This window comes from Ambystoma mexicanum, chromosome 14 (assembly GCF_040938575.1).
Source record: "Ambystoma mexicanum isolate Mex_15411 chromosome 14, UKY_AmexF1_1, whole genome shotgun sequence".
NCBI lineage: Eukaryota > Metazoa > Chordata > Amphibia > Caudata > Ambystomatidae > Ambystoma > Ambystoma mexicanum.
The window spans coordinates 292,532,045-292,552,839 of NC_090940.1; positions in this window are offsets into that span (position 1 = coordinate 292,532,045).

The following is a 20,795-nucleotide window of genomic DNA, read 5'->3' on the forward strand; positions in this document are numbered from 1 at the left end:
GGCCCTTAACACTAGACCCAGTTCTGTGTGGAGATCCCCCCAACCTGGGCAACCTGTAAAGTAAAGATATATCACAAGTCCAGTCCATATATTGTTCTAGAAGTCTTATTTCCTTCTAGGATAGTTCTACAACCCCAATGTACCTGGAATAGCAGAGTTCGTCGTCGGGTCGTCGACGGATCCTTCTTGAGCGGCGCCCTTAAAGGCAGGAACCACAGATCGTCGAGATGCGTTGAAGAAGATGAACTTGGCATCGATGGCGTCGATGAAAATTCCGATGGTGCCGAGACCACGGCGTCGATCCAGGCGGTGCTTGTTGGCGACGTCCTGCGAGGATGAGGTGTGCGGGGCACCTCAGTGTTTGATATTTCAGGACCGCAAAGAGTTTCTGAAGAACTGTGGCCCGACAAGGGCGTCAAGTCGTCAAAGTCTTTGTGGTCTTCAGGTTGCGGGAAACCCACCGGCGGATGCTCCTCGGCGTGTCGACAGCCCGGCCTTCTCCAGCGGGATAAGGCGAGCGACGGTGCGGACGAGCGCGTCCATGAATCAAAAGTCTTAGGCAAAGGAGCGTGCAGCTCCGGTCGTCGGCATCACAGCACCAAGCGCTCCCCTCTTCTGGGCAACCCGGCTTCGATGGGCCTCCAGCAGTTACGGCGATACTTCGAACCCTGGTCAACGGCAATGGACTTCGATGGCGTCGATTTCCAGGTGCCTTACTTTGTTCTCCTCGGTGGTCCCCGTCTCTGGTCAGCAGCCTTTCGAGGGTCTGACTTCCAGGGAGCTTTGGCAAAGGTTAGCGGTGCTCGATGGTCCCTCGGAGCATGGGAAGAGGGCGCCTAACCAGGTCCTCTCTCGCATCAGTCCTTGATGAACTTGACAGCTTTCGGATCGGGTCGAAGCAAATGCAGCAGCAGTTCTTCTTCTTCCAGCTGGCCGTCAGGGATAAGCAGTTCCAGTTACTCTTCAAGTGTCAACTCAGCTTCTGAAGAATTTCCAGTGGTGAGAGGTCCCCAGATATACTATTCTGTCTCTCATCCAACCTGCTGGGTCACACTCAGCAGCCAATCATACAGACGGGCATTCATTGAGTCAGTCAGCCAATCAAGCATACAGTGCATTCAGGCCATACTCCTCCCTCTCAGACACTCACAACAAAGAATGTGTATTGGGACAAGTGCCCAGCCATTCAACACTACACACTGCATTCATACCAGTTTCGGTCAGCCCTGTCTCAGTCATTGTGTCAAACACCAGAACCCAGACATCCACAACAAGAAGTGCATATTGGTCACACACTCCATTCACCCAGGTCCGACCCACAGGGTGTACCCACAACATACAGTCACTTGGAAGGCTCCAGCCAGTCTGGCCTAGACTTCACAACAACACCATATATGGAACTTCCACCCCACATCCAGACAGGGGGAAGGGGCAGTGTCAGGGCTTCCCAGGACTTTGGGAAAACAAGGTAATAGGCAATAGAAAGCAAGAGGTCACAGGGGCCATCTTGTTTCCTATCAGGAAGCAACTGATTCGAATGGCAGGGTCTGGGTATCCCAAAATGGAGGATACTCAGAGCATCTGTCAAATTCAGCATGCCAGGGCCACTCACAGGTTCCCAAAAAGATACACTAGTGGCACAGGGTTGCACCCCCACCCATGGGTGCCATAAGGGCACCCATGTACACCAAACCAAAAACAGGAAGAGCTGCACTGCCAGGAGTCCCACATGGACTCCTGGGCAGAATACAATACAGAACACAAATGAAAAAGGACTACAGGACAAGGACAGGGAGGCCCTGTCCCTCGAATGCATCTCCAGCATCACAATAGATTAACACTGGCAGAAGAAATGTCAAATATTGTTTCGCAGAGCTGCCTGGGTAACATGCAGTGTCATCGCCAATTCATCCTGTTGTTGCCTTACCTCAGGTGTTCCAGTCCTTGCCATACATTTAGAACCAGTCGTGTTGCAACAGAAAAAACGAAATGAGTAGCCACTCTGAGTCCAGCAGCTAATGGATCAGCATAAAGTATAAAAATGCCTTTGTGACGAGAAAAGCCCACAGAACCGTATTCATGCGTAATGCCACGTTTTACTGTACCTCTATACATCACCAGGCTATTATCCACTCCATACAATATAAGCATTCCAAATGCTGGTATAATCTGGTCACTGTTTTTGTGAGAAGACTGGGATTATCGTTCTGATATTCAAGAAAGCTAACAAATCTGAACCATCTGCTTACCGCATGTATTATCAGGCACTCAGCTGGCATTCAGGCTGGTAATGGGCACCACTTCACAGGGATTCCATTTGTATCAGATTCTAGCCAAATATGTGAAGATTCTGGTGTAACAAAATGAAGGTAAATCCAACGTGCAAATCCATGGTATTTTCATTAATGTTAGTCTAAGTTGCTTTGGAAAAAAAAAATCTTTCACATCAGATCTTGTTGTATAGCAAATGTGATCTTTATATTTGTATCAAACGTTGTGTGAAACCAGAATATATATGTGAAGATTCTGGGCTCTCTTTTCTACGTGGCCTTTATGGAACAGAGGTCTGCTTTTGAATCACTTGTGGTCGACCCTGTGTGACATTGGTGTGCCGAAGTATCTATTATCTATGATAGGGGCCATTCATACGGACTCGACTCAAGCGAGCGAGTTTGCTACGGGATATGTGGTAACGCCATCAGCCCTTCTCATTCGCTTAAAAATCAAAAAGCACTACCATGGGCTCCAAACTCTGATCCACTCCATCCACCTCCTTAATCCTACCCAGCACCTCGGACCAGTAGATCAACACCTTCGTACAGACCCACCACATGGACGAATAATTTGCGTGTCTCCAACAATTATGCCAGCAATATGGGTTTACAGAAGGAAACATCTTGGGTAGTCGGACTGGGTTGAATTGCCACTCATGTAGTGTCTGGGGCTTGCCTGGAGCAGGGGTGCGCTCGGGTTGTGGTCAAGGTTAACTAAAGTATAATATGAAAGCTGGATAGCTGCAGTCTGTGGGTGGTGGGGATTCAGCCCCTATCCCCTAAGTCACAGAGAAATATTCTGCACTTCTCCCAAAATTGATTTCTAAATAAGAATTAAGTTTGACAACTCTTGACTGTATAACGTTGTTCTCTTTAATATTGGACTGCCGACAAACAGGGTGATTCCTTACCGGACATCCATTATGAGTGACTAGAGTAGATTTAGCCACAATCTAACAAATGGAAACAGTAGTGGACAATTTATTGTCTTGTCAACACCTAAACAAGAAGTGAACATAAGCATACTAAAAACGTGGAAGCAGCCCATTTTTAAGGGGCCATAGGAGTTACAAACTATCGTAGCACAAGGCTAAAATAGTCATAACAAGATTTACTTGATGTGAGGACTCAGACGCACATATAAAGCCTTGAGAATGACCAGTGCTCGAAACACATGTCGGCTTAGCGCTACTATTAAAGAGAACACCATTATACAATCAAGAGTTGTCAAACTTAATTCTTATTTAGACATCAATCTTGGGAGAAGCACAGAGTATTTCTGGGTGGCAACCAATAATATTTAGCCACTGATGTAGTAGTTTGATGCCATTTAATTTATACTGACAGGCTACAGAGGTCTTAAATGCTTTACTACACATTCTGCTCCACAACCATTCATCCACTTCCCTTACCAGGTCCCTCTCCCATTTGGCTTGCAATCCATCCATATTCCCCATACCTTCATCTACTGATACAGCAGAGAAATGAGCCCCTTCCTATCACTATGAGAATCTAGTATCTTTCTGTCTGTTTTAGATACTTCTCCAAAGACAAGTTCCACTTATCCTCCGTCAGCGCAACCTTCAACTGTAGGTACACAAATAAAGACAATTTTTCTACTTGTAAGGCAGACTCCAGCTCTTGCATGGATATGAATCTCACCCAACCCACAATTGTCCAATCCTGGCCAAACTTGCCTCAAACCAACTTTTGAATCTTTCTGGGTCAGGATAACATCCTGTATCAATGGGGCCCATAGATGACTCATCGGGGATGGCCATGTAGTGAACCCTACCATTCCCGGGATGCGCTTCCATACATTCCAAATCGCATCCAATATAGGGTGCTCCCTGATCCTCTGTAGCATCCTCTCCCTTGGGACCCACAACAATTCCCCCACTGTTTCTGGTCTCAAGTGGTGATTCTAAAGATACACCTATTGTTTATCTGCATCTTCGCTCAGGTGAGGTATCAGCACACGTAATTGTGCAGCCTTATAGTATTGGTGAGATCAGGGTACCCCATCTGCCCTTGATCCTTAAAACTAGGGTGCTGTAGGTCACCCACGGTTTTCTCCCCTGCCAAGAAATCAAACCATACGACCCTTGGCTTCCCTCAGCATAGCATCTGGCACCGACACAGGTAACATCTCGAACAGATACCATTTTCTTGGTAAGAAGTTCATTTTGAGGGCGTTCAGCCATCCCATTCAGGAGATGGTATTTCCCTCCCACACTGTACTTTCCCCATACAGTTTTATGAGTAATTGAGGGTAATTTGCAGTGCAGAGCTTGTTCAGTGACCAAGTGATGTTAACCTCTAAGTAATGAATGCACGCCAAGCAAATATCTACCCCCAGCGATTGAAGGGTCAGTGTATCTCTCTGATTGGCTGTGTTAAAGGGGAATAAGATTGATTTCTGTTTATTGACTCAAAACCCTGAAAATGTCCCACATTCCTCTATAATTTCCATGGCGGCAGGCATAGATATATGTGAATTTTTGTAAATGCAATAGAATGTGGCCTGCATACGTCCCCAACTTGAAGGCCTTCCAACCCACCTGTATACCCTACACCCTACACCCTGTATACCTTACACCCTAGGATCCTCTATAAGCGTTTATGGTGTGGGTTCCAAAGAGAAGGCAAACAGCAGGGCAACAGTGGACACCCCTGTCTTGTCCCTCTCTGCAGCCCAAATTCTCCGGAGAACTTCCCATTTACCGCCACCCTGGCCCATCTGGCTTTTATCCTATTCAGAGTTTTCAGCCCAAAACCAAACCGATACATGACCGCTTCCAGGAAAGACCAATTAACTCTATCGTAGGGCTTTTTGGCAGCTAATGATAGCAGTGTAGGATTCACTTCCTTCCCCGTACAAAGTCCATAAAATGTAGGGTCTTCCTCAATGTATCTGCCCCTGCCTCTCCCAGTATAAATCTCACCTGATCAGAGTGAATCAAGCTGGGCATGAATCCCTCCATATTGGTAGCCAGTATTCTCGTGAGGCTTTTCACATCAACATTGAGGAGGGAAATAGGCCGGTATGACATGGAGGAGCTAGGGTATTTTTCCTCTTTGGGGATCACTAATATCGGAGCCTGTCAAAATGTTCTCAAGGCCCATTCAGTTTCCAAAATTTAATTATGTTGTTGTGTCTTGTGAGGAGTCAGAAAGCCCCCAAAAGCTTTATAGAAACCTACAGTGTAGCCATCATCCCCTGGCACTTTACCCATCTGCATTTTACTAATAACAATCAAAACTTCATCCTGTGTAGACGCTGCCTTCCAGCTTAACTTTGGTAGAGGGATCTCTTCCAGATACCTTTCTAACTCTGCCGGTTTTACGTCAGTCTTCACACTGTAAAGGCCTTCAAGGATCAAAACATTTCCGCACTATCCTCCAGGGTAACGGCTACCTCCCCATGCACGTCACACATGTTCTCCACCCATCTCACAGCCCTCTGACCCTGTAACCTTGCTGACAGAAGCCAATCTGCTTTATCTCCTTTCTCATAATATTCCTGGCTTATGAACTGCAAATTCCTCACCATGATGCCCACCCCCAGAGTCTCCAATTCCTGCCTCCCATATTGAGTTTTCCTCTGCCCCCTCTTCAAACAGTCTTTGCGTCTAAAGCCATGATCACTCCTCGAAGTTTGTTTTCTAATAATACTCTTTGCCTCTTTTTATTGGCCCCTTCGCTAATGAACAGACCCCTCCAGGTCGCTTTCAGTGCATCCCACACTGTACAAATATCCACCTCCCCATAGCGATTAAGGTGGAAGAACTCTGTGATTGCCTCCCATATCTCCCCCCGAAAGACGTTGTCTTTCCATAACATATCATTACACCTCCAGATGGAGTCAGATGAACATGCAACCCAGCCAGTGAGAAGTCTATGTGCACCATATCGTGATCCAACCAAGCAACTGGAGTCAAGTCACAGGAAACCACTTGGTCTAGCACTTTGCTATGTAGGCACAATTAGTCTACTTGCATGTGTGTACCATGTTGTTGGGAGAGGAACGTATACCCCTTTACCTCTGGGTGTAGCTCTCTCCTCACATCCACCATTCATGGTACGTCGAGATATTCTCAAAACCCTTCCCCCGGCTCTGCCCCATTCCAAATAGTCCCTCTCTCACACTGCCGATCTGTCGAACTGAGGATTGGCCCACATATTGAAGTCCCACCATAATCATGATGCCCCTACTTTCCCGATGTATGCGTGGCAATGTCTCTTTAAAAAACACCAGCTGGCCCCGATTCTGCAAATAGATCATAGCGATAGAGATTATTTTCCCCACTATGGTGCCCGATACCACCAATGCTCTTCCATCCTCCCTCTTCCATACCCTTGGGTCACCCATCCCTCGCCTCTTATGGAGCAGAATGCCAACCCCACCTTTTTTTGTGCTCCCCAAAGCCTAAAACAACTGCCAAATCTGTCCACTCAGTATGCAGCATTCATCCCCTACCAACATCCTCGTCTCCTAAACAAAAATAATGTTCAGGCCGACGTCCGGAAATTCCATAGCCACTATGGAGCACTTAGTGGGAGAATTTATCCCCTTTATGTTGAGTGTTCCCACCACGAGATGGTCCATCCGCCCCCCATTGCTCATTCCTACTCTAGTCATATGTACATTAACCACCTCATAACATTAACTTCAGTGGAATAACAAACTTCAAATGTTTGAACTGTGGTGCCCCGTTCCTGTGTCCTCTCCCTCCCACCTCCCCTCCTTCCACCTCTGAACCCCGTCCTCCTCCCCCTCACCCCAGGCCCTCCCCCACCAACCCCAGTACATGCTTCCTCCCCTCCTTTCCAAGATGCCCATTCGTGAATGGGCCACCATAGGCAACTTACCCCCACCCTGCTCCTCACAACAAAACCTCTAGATCCCCCCCACCTCAAATCTTTAAAACTTAACTAGGTCGCTTCCAAGGCCCCAAATGCCCCTTCAGTTTGTTAGGGTCTCTCACTTCACTGGTGATGGAGTATTTAGTCTCTTGTACTTCCGACTGCCTGGGTCTCTCTTGCATGGAGTGAGACCCCAAGACTGAGTTGAGTCCACCTTGGCATTGTTCTTCTCCTGCTGCTGTTCTCTCTGTGCTCCTTCCCCCTTCCGGTGCTGCAGGACCTGCTTGTCCTCCAGCCTGCTCATGAACCTATAGTCAGCTTCCCTGATCTCAAAGGCTAGCGAAAAGGGGAAAGACCAGCGGTGGTGGATACCCTTTTCAGTCAACCACTGTGTCAATGTATGGCAGTCCCTGTGGAGCACCAGTGTGAGTCCTGCGAGGTCCTGTTAAATTTGAACGACGCCATCCTCAAACTGGATATTCCCTGGGTGCTTCGCTCTCTCAAACACTTCCGTCCTCTGTCCATACTTGAGGAACTGCACCACCACAGACCTTGGGCCCTTTCCTCTTCCTCCACCACCTCTGTGTGGCCGTTCCAGGTCCACCCTCTTCCCTCCATCAGAAATAAACAGGGCAGTGATCAGGTCTATGACCTTCTGAGCCACATCTTCCACTGTCTCCCGTGTGGATTCTTGCAGTCCAAAAACACAGAGGTTGTTCCTCCTCACCCTATTCTCTAGGTCATCAATCTTGAGGAGGTGGACCTCTTTCCTGGATTCCAGGTCCGTAGATCTGTCCTCATATTTCATGTTCCTTAAGTCTTTGTGCATCTGGTTGTTCTCCAGCCCTTCAAACGTATCTTTCAAAGTCCTCACCCTCCCTCTCAGATCTGTTATAGAGGCTGGTATGTCCCTCCTAATGACCTTGATCTTCGGTAATATGTCTTTAAGGTTCTCTCTTGCTAGCAGTGTCTGTCCTTCATCCACTCCATTTCGCTGCCGCTCAGGCTTTTCACTGCCCACCATTATCAGTGACCTCCTACATTTCTGTTGGGTTTATATCCCACTCAGACGGTTTTCCTTCAGCCTGGCCGGTCCTTCATCCTCAGGCCACCTGCTCCGTTTCCTCCCAGGGCCCTTTGCCCCCCCCCGCAAAGTCTCTCCATACAGCCTCTCTTCAGACTTCAGCCAGTCGCTGTGAGGCCCACCACTCATTCAGCATCTCAACGCTGTGTCTCCTGTGACTCTTGAGACTCTTGTAGTGTTTACTGCATGTCCTTCCTTCTTCCCATGCATCTCACCCTCAGGGCATTCACTCCATGTCTCCCGCTACCATCAGCCTCTGTAACTTCACCGCGTGCCAAAAGGGGATTTTCTCTCCCCCTCCTGATGACTTCTTTTTGTCCAAATTGCCCTCTTATACCCAGGGCTACATTTTACCCCCCCCTCCACCACTGGTTAGGCTCCAAACTCTGTGCGACTCTCTGCCCCTTGCAGCCACACCAGTCTTTTGGCAGATTCACACTTCTCGGCCAGGTGGATGAGGGGTGGGGTGCAGTGTGCCACCAATTGCCTCTTAGACCCCGTGAGCCTGCGCTACCTTTCACCGACTTGGTCCGTGGGGGCCTCCTCTGCACCCCGCACTCGATCTCTCTGTCTGCGTGGGGCTACTTTCTTGTGTGCCAGCCCAACTGCTCTCCAGGCCCAGCCTCCAGCACAGGCTGTATTCTCTCGGCTAAGCGCTCATAGATCATGCGACGGTCCACTCTCAGCATCTCCGGAGACATTCTCTCTGGTCGAGCGGCCCCTAAAACTACTCGACCACAATCCACCCTTTGATCCTGCGTGCACCGCTGTCCGACCACCAGTGGCTACTCTTGTCTGATCTTATATCCACCTTGGATCGGGCGCTGTGACTCCCTATTCTGGGACCTGCCAAGCTGGGTCCGCCTGCTCCATGTTGCGGCCTTCTCTGCTGCATCGCACCTCTTCAAATAAGGCAGTATCTCCTGTCTCGCAGCACCAGAATCTTGCAGCAGTCTCACCACCACCGTCTGAGGGTCAGGGCCACCGACCACACCATCTCTGTACCTCCAGGGGAGCTATCTCCACACGGTTTCAGAGCGGAGTGATATGGAGCTCGTTAGAGTGGTGCCATCTTGGCTCGCGCCACGTGGTGGTTTCTCGACAGGATCATTTTAACTAAGGCAAGGTTTAACACCTTAACATTGTCGGCGGTAATGGCAAGATAAAACAACAATGCACTTGACGGATTTACCTCGTGCTCTCTCTGTGGGGCAAAAGAGAAGTTATTGCAGTTTTTCGTCCTATTTTTTCAGATATTAGTTAAGTAAGTAAGAAAAAGTGTTTTTATAGATTCTATAAACCGGCCATCACGTTTTTACTGACATGCTCAGAGTTGAGGGCGGCTTTCACTTTAGCCAGCTTTTTTTAGGAGGGCATACTCAAAGAGAACATACTTATTGTCCCTACTCAATAATGGGTCTGTTGTTTAAAGGAGCACGTTTTAGTCCCTGGTGTAAGAATACAATGTTTAAATACAGTTTGTTGTTGGATGTTAATTGCACTTCGTGAGATTTTGCTGTTTGTTTTACGATTTTAATGATAGCCCATCCTAAAGAAACCAAGTGTCACTCATAACGTTGATTTTTGTTTATTGACTGATTTTATCAATATAGTTGCTTGTTTATTATTTGCGCCTAATACAATTGTAATTCACTGTGTTTTTATTTTTGATGCATGGTTTTATGGATCATAGCTCCGAAATAAACTATTAAAAAAAAGCACACATGGTACACGTCTGTCAATGTGAAGAAACCCCCCCCCTGGGGCAATCACTGCAGTCACCTGCTGAGTGAAGTTCAGATGAATCTGCAGAGGACCTTCAAGTGCAGTATTGGCCTGAACTAGCCCAAAGGTTTCTTGATTATGAACATGATGACATTTCAAACCATTACCTCTTGATTACCTGGTATATATATATATATATATATATATATATGGGCTGAAGCCTGGTGAGACCGAGGGAACTCAAATCCAATTTATTTTGGAAAAGAGGAGCAACAATGAAGGAAGAGACCTTTCCTTAAAAGGAACATGCGGGTTGCTTGTCGCGGGGGCAATGCTCGCCATTAGTTAGACCATTGGCAAGGATGATCAGAAGAAGGTATATTGGACTTCATGTACTTTATGTACTATCAGTCTTCCAATTTTTTATGTTGTACTATCCATGGTTTTTCTTATCTTTTTTCAGTTGTATGTGTAATAGTGTCCCCTGCTTAGTACTAAAGATGTGTGTGTGGTGACAAAGGAGGCTTTGCCCCACCATACACTATATGATGTGTAGCCTTCAGCAACTGTGGGTACGTTCCCTTGCCCACCCCCCTGCACAACAACGGGCAGTGGTCTGCCACGTGACGTATGCTACTGCTACTGCCCCTTTAAGAAATCAGATTGAAAGAATTATGTTGAAATGTACAGACCTACTGAGTCAGGACTTGCTATATTTGCCCCATTTTAATATCCCACTAAAATTTACCAATGTGGAATTCAATAGCGAAAAGCTTCCCACTCCCACAGTGAATGAGCAAACGACTGCAGAGCAGATGTGGGTACTGCCATTTCTGCTCACAGAGCTTGGTGTGTGAATCCAATCACACATGGACGATTCAGCGAGATCCAAAATGGTGGACTGGCATTTTAGAAGCTTAGTCAGCGTTCTGAGAGAAGCTGGTAAAGCCTGACCAGAAGTGCATGGATGCAGAAAGCCTGGGTGATACAACTAATTGCCTCAGCAGGGAGTCCTTACCACGACTCTGGTCGAAGGAGAGGGAAAGGACCACTGTAAATGCCCTTTATGGGATCAGAGGAACATGGAGGTTTGAAAAAGTGTGTTGAGGAGGGAGCATTGGAGTTGTAAGTACAGGAGGAGTTGGAGGTGCAGAAGGAGTTGGAGGTGCAGGAGGGGAGGAGACACGAAAAGAGGGTGATGGAGTTAAATGTCTAAGAGGAGGGAAGGAAACAAAGGAGGTTGGATGAGGAAAAAACGGGGAAAAGTACAACACGCATAGAAGAGAGGAAAGTAGTCAAATTTGGAGGAGGAAAGAAAGATTGATAGTAGGAGAGGAAAAGAAACAGAAAGTGAAGACAGTCTTATGTCTCTTGCAGATGCAGGGAGAGTGCCAGACACAAGCCTATTTGTTATTGGAGAGAACTCAGAAGAGGAATGAGCATCTGGTGGAATATCTAGGAGGTTAGACAGCACCCAACATGTGGTATAGAGAAGAGGTTTAGCCTTAGGGCCATAGGCATGAGTGAGCTTTGGTTTATTGAGAAAGAAAGCAGAATGGGATTGGACATTCATGGGTTCCAGACACCGAGGTGTGGAGTAATCCAGAATCCAGACAGGCTCTTAGACTCTCTCCTGGATGAACTCTGGGAAATGCTATGGGCACTATGTCAGCAGAATATAGCTCTGAAAAAAGACTACTTGCGATATCTTGATGATGCTAGCCATCTAGTGACCATTTAGGAAAGGATCACTCACTCACCAAGACATTTGGCAGTGGAGCGACTCTGTGTAAGAGACTATAAATCACAACGGAGGGTGGGGGGACCCCTTAAGAGACTTTTGTAGAACAATTCTTTTTGCAAAGACTTCTTACCATTTTAAACTGGGACCTGCTGCTTTTGACCGCTTTAGTCTACAAGATGTGGGCATTCCTCATAGAAGTCAAGTGCTAGTGCCTAGATGATTGAGATTACAGGTTCCCAAGACAACCATTGGAACAATTGCAGACAAATCAGGGTTAGCTCTAAAGCACAGCATTAATGCGATCTGGGGGGGGGAGGCTGTGATTATCGGGAGACGGTCAACGTTTTGCTATTTACTCACAGTGACCATATGTTTATAGTGCTGGAAGGTGACCCAGTGGTACAAGTCCCAACAAGCATTCAAGGCCATATTCCCCCCAATCAGTGTGTCTTGAAGAGATTATAACTAACCAGGGAAACCCATTTGTGATTCAGCACGTGACAAACCTGAAAACCTGAAGACTCCTCTTTCACATAGATGCTTGGTACACCGCCCTCTGTCACCCCAAGAGGAAGGCATAGTGGAAAGATTTAACTAAGCCATCCTGAATCTTCTTCATAAATGGGTCAATGAAGGCACCCAGAATTTTGTAGGGCTGGTTCCTTCGGATGTCATTGCTGAGTGCAAAACCCACCAAGCTTCGATCCCTCAGGTCTCTTTCCTTTTTTACTGGTGTATGAGAGGAATCCCATAGACATTTTGGACATGTTGAGAGAAGAGTGGGAGAGCCAAGAACATATTTGATGACACGCATCCACTGACATGATTCGCCAAAGGTGGTAGAATAGGGCAGCGTTGAGAACATGGTTACTGGTGTCTTGGCAAAGAGATTGAATAGAGGCATCAGTTTCCTCTTTTAGGGATTATCTGGGAAGGTTTATTCAACAAAAGGTGTGTACATAAGTAAATTGAAGAACATTAAGGAAGTAGATTTTAAGCAACTGGCTTCAGTTGACTCTGTGAGGGTTGGTCCATCTGGAAGTCGATGGAATGAATACTGAAAAAGGAGAAACTTGTGGGCAAGGGTGCACTGAGGTATTCTAGATCCCAGCACACCCAGTAGGTCTGTCCGTTTCCTTGATTCAGTGACTACCGCACAGACTCGGGCATGTCTTTACCGAAGCAAGAGTAATACTCGCTGTTGCTGCATTTCCATTAGCCTCCAAGTAAGGTAGCATGTCACTTTACCGCCAAAATGTTTCAGCGTGAAAGGATTTGGCATCCCAATTTTCTTTTTTGAAATGGGGGTCACAGTTATGTCCCTCATGTAATGTGAGAGATGGGTGGCAAGCAACCCCTGAGAGATATAAAAAAAGGGGTCACAAAACAATGACCATTGAAAGTGACCCCAGTCCTCCAAGGAAACATATGAACCGAGACAAAAATTAGAGCTAAACGTTTCCATCTAATGGTTGTGTCCATAAATTAGTGACTTCTGAGGAGAACAGCAAAGACCGGCTCTAAACTATGACTTAAGATTGATGACTTCACTGCTGTGGGTAAATATTTACAAACTATGATTACTTTATTTAGTGTGTCTATCTTAAGATATGCTAAGTTATGTTAGAAGGACTTCATACTGTGCTAAATTACTCATGCCTTAGTTGCAGAGTACCCAGGCATGTCCGCAGAGTGGCGTACCGTGTCTTCATCTTGTTTCTTCTCGGGAACATTGCCCGGTAACAGCATAATCTGGGAAAGTCAAGGTTGGTGAACCTCCCGTGATGGCGTCGTATATCAGATACGAAGGTGTCAGAGGATAGAAGATGTTCCCCTCATTGTGTTAAAACAAACTAGAGAAATATTGCAAAGCAAAGACTGTGCCGCTGAAGCCCTTGTGAGAAAAGAGCAGCTCAGGGTGCATGGTGCCCATTGGCGAGGCCCTCCTTGGCACACTTCTGGTCCTCTACAAACAGTTTGGAATCAGGAGCCCATTTCATCATCTTAACATGATTGCGACCCTGGGAGCCTCTTTCTTCAGCACAGTGGGCTCGTTTATCAAAGGAGTTGAGGAATACAGCTGGATATTGTTCGCGTTGGCCTGAAATTTGCATGAGTGATATCACCGGTGTGCCTGTCTCCTGGGAAATGATGCCCCCTTTGCCATGAGATTTTGTAGGACCCCCCGCCCCCCACCTTGCACACTGGCATTCCTGAACTACTGTTGTTCACTAAGAACTTCAGCAAAGCTCAGTTTGGTCTCAATGCACTTTATGGAGCATCCATAGTTGCGGCTGTAAGTGATATGGGCAATTCAAATTGATTTCTAACCATTTGGAAGCAAACACACATGCACAGTAGTGCCCCAGTTAAGCCCCAAAGCAGAGTCTCTAAAAGGACTCGCCTGAGTCGAAGATGATCATGGCTTGAAGCCAACTGGCTCTGATTGGCTCTACATGCGACCGGATTTCAACCATACAGGTTTAATGGCAACCTGACCTCTCCAAGATCAACACACTATCGCTAATCCCTGAAAATGTTAAGGAACACCAGCCGAAACAAGCTCTCTTTGGGCTGTGCAGCAGCAGACTTTCTACTGCCAGGGTAGAATAGTGTAGCAGGCAGCTAATACAATTTTTGGAAGGGAATGTGTCCATCACTGCATTGACAGATGATTTGAAAGCATTTCATATCAATAGTTTAAAGTATCTTACTTTGGGCACAGTTGGGAGAGTTACTGATGCATTGGGGTCTTATTGTGTGGTAAGACATGACCATCCATTATTGAAACATATTTGATATCTATTTGGAAGATTATGCTATAGAGACTGACTAATGTTCCAGGACCAATGTTAATGTTATTACACGTAAAATGATGGGCACCCACAGCAAGTTATTAGTTTCAATGGTGGGGAGAGCTCCAATTTATTCCAGATTTCTTGCTTATTCATCCCTTATTAATTGGCACATTCTGAAGCACACTGATTCAGTAATGGCCAGCTGCCAATACTGCCCTAATCCGCCGCAAACGTGTCTTCTAAAACTATGGGCATCCGGGCATCACGGGCGCCAACAGTATTCTGCGACAAAATGAAAAGGTTCACATTGATAAAGAAGCACATTTGGGTTGGCGCACTTTCGTCAACGTGAAACGTACAGCATTGTAAAATGGCGGCCACGTTGATGTAAGGGGCACTCAGGGGTGAGCCCATTCCCTATTTCCCTATTCCCCTGAGGTCATGCAGAGGGATGAGTGCTGGCATGGTAGCAACCACAGCCTGTGGGGAGAGTGAGAGTGGAGAGGGCGGGAGCACGGAAGAGTAGGGAGGACGACTAGTGCTTTGTGGAAGAAGTGGGCTGTTGCAGGAACAGGAACATGCAGGAAGCAGTGTAGAGTTGTTGAAGGCAAGTCCCTTTTTACGCACTCCAGAAAAAAGACAACCCGCTAGGGGAATAGGCCAGGAGATAGCGGTGCAAGGATAACAAGGTTTCATTATACAGAATTCAAATATCAGCAAAGGACTCTGCTGCTCGAGAGTGCTCTGACTCGTTCAGCTAAAATCATGGGCTTAAAAAGCCCTAAACACGTCATTGCATACAGTACTAATGGGTGCCACTGATTGGATGCACCCTACACATGGGCCTGATCCATAGGGGATGCCAGGCTGTAATTGGTTAGTTCTCTGCCGTCGGTCTGAATCCACATGGGTCAGCTGGGCTCATCCTCGTGGTGAAGGTCAGGGCACCCACAACCAACATTGTTTCACTCTAAACTAAACATGCTAAGCCGAGCTATTATATCATTGTGGCAGGCACCTGGGCGACACAGGAAATGGTGCAAGGGGGAAAGGAGGATAAAATACAGTCACGCTGACCCACGCGTTCAGGGATTCATTGATACCGCAGTTCTCGCACTGAAGGTCTCCACCCGAGGTTTTGATCTTTAAATTAATCCCTCCCTGTAACCAGGGTCGGACTGGGACAAGAAATAGGCCACGACACCCAAGAAAAAGTGGCCCACCCCACCACGAACCTTGACCTCTGATGACATCACCAGAAGTGATGTCATTTGACCCCACCCTAAAGTGACATCGCAGGAAGTGATGAAACGCGACCTCTCACCCCTTAACAAAACAGGAACTGGCATCAAATTGCATTGTTCCTAAGTACACTACGAACAATATGGTTATGATTTCACTAAAGTGATGAACATTTCATACAAGAATGGCTCACCATATGTATCATTAATATCTGTGTGTATAGATCATGTTGTCAAATTACTGTGAATGCAAGTAGACGTTCAAGCCCAAATGATATGTTATTGTATAGCCCTTACACTTAAGCTCTTTTTTATAGAACAAATATGCATACAATATCACCCAACCTGTGTTGGTATTCATTTATTGACCTCAGAAGAATGAAAGGCTGAGATGGCCTTGTGGGGTTTCGAACCTGCAACCTGCAGATCACACACACAGCGCAGCAGCAAGCGCTCAACCCACTGAGCTATCATATCGGCTATAGTAAAATGAGCAATTATTCTGTAGTGGATACCATTAAACTGGTAACAGAGATTTAACAGCAGACCAGTTAAGTTCATCTGCAGGTCTGGGGCAAGCATGTCAAGCCTGCGTGCATTTACGTTCAGGCTTCAGAGGTTGGCAAAATAGGGAAAGCAGCGCACTCACAACCAAATGCCCAAGAATCTCCAGGTAGAACTGAACATATAACATCTCAGCAACAATTACTCAACCTGCTGGGCTACCTTTTTAGCTTCCTAGTTTACATTTGTCGTCATTTTGAACATTCAAAGAACTCCTTGTGAATCCCTGAAACTGCCCAAAATCACTGCATTATATGCAGTTCATTCATGTATATGACTTTAAAGCCAGTGGTATTTTCTCTCCAACAACATTGACACTGCACACCGATTACTTGGTATGTACGGCCACAATTGGAAATTGTTTAATATGTTAATACCAATGTGAGGTTGCCCATGTACTTAGTGCCCATTGTGCACATTTTAAATCCTGTAAGCATGCTTAAGCACAGTAAGATCCCCCCCCCCCCGTTAAAAAAGAAACGGGACATGGAATTGGTAAACTAAAATGACCTGGCAGGGAGAACCCCTTGCCCCCATCACTCCCCTTCATTAACAGCTTACCCGTAGCCAGAAATATGTATTGCATTTGTAGCAGAGTGCTGAATTTTGAAATTATTTTCTGAAATAAACTGTTTCTCAGGGTGGCACGTTCCTCTGTGGTGAATGTCTAGAAATGATTCAGGCATTCTAATCTTTACATTTAGTCCCGTTGTGGGCCTCTGCATTGCAATGAAATATAATTAACACCCACTTCAATCTGTGCTGTGACCTCACCTAACACGGGCAGTGGTGAAATTCGCGAGTTGGAAATGTCAGTCTTTTGATGTATTCTACACAAAACGTTGCCTTAACTGGCTGCACGAGTGCACTTTGGAAGGAAAAAAACAGAAGTACCATACCAGGGAAAGGGTACTCAACGGACAGACTAGTCACACTGTTAGGTTTAGTGTCAAACTCCAGAAGAATCGTTTAGCACAGCCCCCTCCCACCCCACGCTCTCCATACCTGCTGTGTGCAAGTCCAGTACCAGTCACACCAGTCCAGTTTGTTTGGTGTGCCGAGAGTGAGGGTTGTGTGCTGGTGTGGGGTAGCACATGGCCTGGGGCCCCTCGCACTCGATCTCATGCATGCGCAGGCATTCACGCAAGAACACACGCCGGAGACGTGTTGATGCTCCGGTCCCCGGTGCGAACTGCCGTGGGCACCGCCTTTATTTCTAACGCGCATGCGCGAACCTCGCTGAGGCTCGCGCATGCGTACAACAGTGTACCCCGTACACAACATCCCTCCTTTTCCCCCCCAAACAACAAATAATGCACAACTGGCGAACCAACGTGGTTCTATTCAAAACTTTCACTGTCAGGGGTCCCCGTTCACGGTGCCGGGTCCATGATAAAGTCTTGGAACCTCTGCGGGGGCCTTCGCCCTACTCGGCTCGGGTACCTGCGTGCCTCTCCATCGGGAATTTCGGGTGTCCCTGGCCGCTCTGGCGGTGCGTCATTTTCCAGCGGTGCTTCAGTAGTTTGATCCGGGCCTTGACGGGGTGCTTCCTCACATATCGTTGGACCTTTGCGCTTGAAGAATGAGACATTTCTCGTTACGGTGTCCCGGGCGTTGGCAGCGGTGATCATTGACCCTTTTACGTGCGTCACCCCCGGTGGTTGTGTCTCGTATGTCATCGACAGCTTTCCTTCGGGTCTCCTATTGCGGACGAGCACAGTGTCTCCCACTGCGATCTCTCTCTCAGGTAGTCTTCGCCGTGCTGTCTCATGCTCGTTCTGATCCGCTCTCTTTGCTTCCACCTGGGTATTGTCGATCACTCCCGGGCTTCTCCCTTCGGCTTCAGGAATCAGTCCTCTTGGTATTCTCTTGAAAAGCGCCTCGGCGGGGGCAATCCCAGTGGATCGATGCGGAGTGGTGCGGTACTCACGGCGAAACTCAAATAGGTTATGCCGTAGGTCTTCCCCTCCGTTTGCCGATATGCGAAACACCTTATTCAGCGTCCGCATGAAGCGCTCTACTTCACCATTTGCTCTCGGCCAGAGCGGCGTGACTCTTCGATGCCTTATTCCCCTTTCTTCACAATATCTAGCAAATTTCTGTCCTCGGAAGGGTGCACCATTGTCCGAGCATATCTCAAAGGGGAAACCATGTGTGGCGAATATTTTGTCCATCGCCAGGGTGGTATGGGTGGTGTGGTCGCTAGCTGTGGATTCGACCAGCTCCACCTCCGGATATCGTGACCACTGGTCGGTAACCACTAGGAAGTATAGTCCTCTGCCTGTGGAACCGAAATCCGCGTGTACCATCCCCCATGGTACATTGCTCCTTTCCATGGTCTGAATGGGCGGCCCTCTCTCCACCGGGCATGTGGCTTGGCAGGGAATGCAAGTCCTCACAAACTCTGCCACTCTATGCTCCAGATCGGGAAACCAAACTTTAAGCCTGAGGCGCGCTTTCATCTTGGCCATCCCCTGATGTCCTTTGTGGGCCAGTTGAAGGACTTTCGCCACCAATGCTCTGGGTATTACGATCTGGTGTCCTCTCAACAACAGCCCGTCTGTTGTCACCGATAACTTGTTTCGAGCCTTCCAGAGAATTTGTAGTTTTCTTTGTACCTCCACGTTCCTTCGAGCATTGTTCAAAAGGACCTCCCGCCACTCTCCCGTGGCCACTGCACTCTTCACTCTTAGAAATGCTTCGTCGGAGTTGGATTCGTCGGCAATATCCTGTCTTGACAGAGCGAGGGGCATTGCGGATTCGATGACCATGCGAATGACATCCACACAGTCCGCTACTTCTGCCAAGTCCCTGGAGCGTCCTGAGCCTGGGTGGCGGGAGAGATAGTCTGCTGGGTTATGGGTCCCTGGGCGATACAGCAACCTGACGCCGTATTCCATTAGCGACAGCATCCACCTTTCTATTCGAGGGGGTGGCTTGGATGAGGTGCCTGACAAAATAGATATTAGAGGCTTGTGGTCGGTGACGACTACAACGGGTTTACCCAGGATGTATATTCTGAAATGCTTGCACCCCCACAGAATGGCCAGGGCCTCTCGCTCAATCTGGGAGTATCTCCTTTCTGTGTCGGTGAGGGCCTTGCTGGCATATGCAATGGGTCGCATGGCCCCTTGTCCGTCTGCTTGCATGAGGACTGCCCCCAGCCCTACCGGGCTGGCATCAACCACAATTTCAGATTCACGGCCAGGGTTGAAATAGGCCCTGGTTTCTTGTTCAGACAAGGCCTCCTTGATGGCCGTGAAGGCCCTTTGCTCCTTTTCCGTCCATGACCACGCTATCTCATTTCTTGTGAGCGCTCTTAGGGGTTCTGACAACGAAGCCAAGTCTCTAATAAAACGGCCACAATAATTAACCATCCCAAGGAAACTTCGGATTTCTGCCGGTGATGTTGGCGGGGAGGCTTCCTTGATATCTTTCACCTTCTCAGGATCCGGGGAGATGCCACCGGCATGAAATACGAACCCAAAGAATTCCAATTTGCCCTTCAAGAACTCGCACTTTTCTTTGTGCAAAGTCAGCCCCACGCTGCATAACCTTTCAAAAGTGCTCTCCAATCGCTTGAGGTGTTCAGCTTCAGACCTCGCAAAGACTAAGATGTCATCCGACATATTGATGACCCCTTTTAGTCCGGACAGGGCTCCTCTGATGGCGTTTTGGAAAACCTCTGCCGCAGATGAGATCCCAAAGCTTAATCTTTTATACTGGTATAGCCCCTCATGAGTTGTGAATGTCGTAATGTATCTCGACTCGGGGTGGAGCTCCAACTGGTGGTAACCTGATCTTAAATCCAGTTTCGAAAAAACTTTTGCTCCCTGGAGTTCCCCAACAATGTCATCTAGGGTGGGTGTGAGATGACGTTCTCTTTTGATTGGGACATTGGGTAACCTCATATCTACACAGATACGTACTGCCCCGGGCTGTTTGGGCTTCGGGGCCACCACAATGGGCGAGACCCAGGGAGTGGGCCCTTCTACCCTCTCGATAATGTCACGATCCACCAGTAGCTGCAGCTCTTCCTCCACTTGTGCCCTCAAGTGAAAGGGAATGCGGCAATGTTTGAGCGCAGTCGGTCTCACAGACCCATCAATGTGTAGCCGTGTAGGTTCGGCTTTCAGTTTTCCAATGCCCTCGAAGAGTGTCTCAAATCGTTGTAACAGACAGTCCAGATCAGTGTGGTACACCGCAAGAGTGAAATGTACAATGTTCAGCGTTTCTGACGCGGCACAGCTTAGAAGGGAGTGCGGGCTTACGCTGGTGACAAAGAACCTCGCTTTAATGGTGTTTTGTCCATGGGTCACCGGAGCCACAAACACACCTTGGATGGGCAGGGGCGCATCTCCCCCAAATGCATATATTTGTGCTTTGGATGGTGACAGGTCTGGTGGGCCTGGGAGTGCCTTGTAGTGCTTGGTTGCTAAGACACAGACCGACGCACCCGTGTCTATGAGGACAGGAGTGGGAATTTCACCAATGTTGACG